Source organism: Macrotis lagotis, chromosome 1 (genome assembly GCF_037893015.1).
Source record: "Macrotis lagotis isolate mMagLag1 chromosome 1, bilby.v1.9.chrom.fasta, whole genome shotgun sequence".
NCBI lineage: Eukaryota > Metazoa > Chordata > Mammalia > Peramelemorphia > Peramelidae > Macrotis > Macrotis lagotis.
This window is the reverse complement of record NC_133658.1, coordinates 713204942-713207266: the sequence shown is the minus strand read 5'-3', so window position 1 is coordinate 713207266 and position 2325 is coordinate 713204942. Positions and strand designations below refer to the sequence as shown.

The 2325-nt window shown below is 36.8% G+C and overlaps 1 pseudogene; it reads right to left on the bottom strand.

The window, feature by feature from the left end:
• Positions 1-821: 821 nt before the first annotated feature.
• On the bottom strand, positions 822-2077 carry LOC141523573 (cyclin-G1 pseudogene; annotated as a pseudogene).
• Positions 2078-2325: the final 248 nt, after the last annotated feature.

Below are 2325 nucleotides of genomic sequence, written 5' to 3'. Positions count from 1 at the left end.
ATATATATATATATATATATATATACATATACATATATATATATATATTTTATTGCACTGATTAAATATATGCTTTCCAAATCCTATGTCAATTTAGATTCATTTACCTATAACAAGCCTTAACAACTACCACATTAAATTAAATTGCTGCTTACTTGAATCTGGACAGAAAACTCACTTTAGTATCTCAAATCTAATTGTTACAGGAGCATTATGAAAATAGCATACTCCCTATATATTGCTATTAAATACAAAGTTCTATACCAATGGTCCAGTTTCATACCAAGAGTACTCTTTAAAGTTCTAGTGTTAGCATTAGAATATATTGTTTTAGAAGGACAAAGCTGAGGTTTCAGGGTGGCAGACTATAAGAGTTGCCTGTACAACAAATTAATTTTTTTTTCCTAAGGGGTTAGATATTGAGAGAAAATTCATTCTGTATAAAACTTTGTATACCATATCACTTGTTCTAGGATAACGTTGAAGATCACCTAAATATAATTTATCTGTCTGCAACTTTAATAGAATTTTTAAATCAAATTTAAATGAAAAATATGGCCAAAATAAATCTTTAGAATTATTGGATTATCTAGTTGTATAAGGCTTTATCAAGACTGTTTATACTGCCTCAAAGACTAGTAACTCAACTACACTAAGTGCATCAAACCATTTTTCTGAAGTTCATCTGTTTTTGATGTGAACTTGCATCACAATTCAAATAACATTAAAAGTCAATCACACCTTACCATCAATACTATCTATAATTGGTATACCAATCCAGATACTACTAGATTGGATCAATATTGACTACTAATTCACAGTATAGTCTCCCATTCTTAAATCTACTTTGGGGTTTCACATTTGAGTTTTTACAAACATGCTTCAAAAGAGGATCATAATTTAGTCCTGAACACATTTGCAACCACAGCACACAACTGATTTCCAGCTATAACCTCTTTTCCCCTCATCTGAAAACATCAATGCTAACCTAGTTGCTGTGTTTCAGGCATCACAGCTTAAATCCATTCTAATATTGAAGTCCACAGTTCTTATGTGAAATAAGCCTTCAAAATCATTGAATTTCTTCACCCTAAGAATCCTATTAAGACCCAGTTTCAGGAATTGTTGGAAAATGAGCAATTTTGTAATAACTATGCTTCAACTGATGTGCAGTACGCCCAGACACAATCCACTTCAACTTCTGAACATTTGGTTTAGAACACTTGTTTGATGAGTATTCAGTTAGGCACTTTGCTACAAGTTCCTGCCAGAAGGTCAGATCTCTGCAATGTATCTTAGAATGTTTCTGTAGACATTCTACTCCTTCTGTCAATTCCATAAATTTCTGTGCTTCAATCTCCAGTGCTATTATAGACAATGCTAATACAGAAGACTTTGCTTTAGAAAACATAATCCTACAGTGGCAGGCCTTAAACTGACCTTCCAGTCTTTCAAAACTCAGATTCTTTCTCCTTTCAAATGGTAAATTCTCATGAATGAGTGAATAATAGAGCTGTAGAAACTGAAAAGCAGTAGTAGCTTTGACTTTCCAACACACTTTCTCTAATACAATCTTTTCCATTCTCATTAGGTCAGAAACTGTGAATTTGTATTGACTTATTCGAATCAAATCAGTGGCTAATGGGACATTTCTCTCTTCCTCTCTTGATTTCACAGCCAGATAGAAGCAACTTAATCCCACATATCCAAGATGTTTGGGTTGTACCTTCATTTTAGATAGAAATCTGTCCAGTAAATTCACAGCTAGAGAAAAAGTCTCTGAATCAAAACCGAAGAACTGAGTGAGGCTAAGAAGGTCTTTCACTTCGAAGTCTTTCAGTCTTGCAGTCATCCGAAGGCCATTATCATGAGCAGATTCAATTAGTCTCAAGCCACAGACCTTTGGCTGACATCTGGACTCCTGTTCCAACAGAACATTCAGCTGGTGCAGCAGTTTCTGAGCTTCAGTTGTTACCAGGGCCTCTATCATCTTGAGCTCCTCCAGGCGGCTCTTCCTCCAAAGCAAGCCTCCCCCCCGGGACCACACCTCTCCTCACCCTGAAACATTAGTTCAAACGTCCCGGACGACTTGGGAATTATCTAGGGGAGAGGAGAGGGGCCCGGGGGGCAGGGGATAGAGGGGGCTCCTGGGGCAGCAGCTGCAGCCAGCCAGGAGGATGTCGGTCCCAGGCCGTGGAGCGCTCCAAAAGTCATTTATTTTAAAATTTGATTTAAAGATGAATAAAACTGAGCCTGAGAGAAGGGAAATGTCTTCAAATCTGACAGTGAGATACCTGAAAAAGGGGAGTTAAGATGGTTCTATAT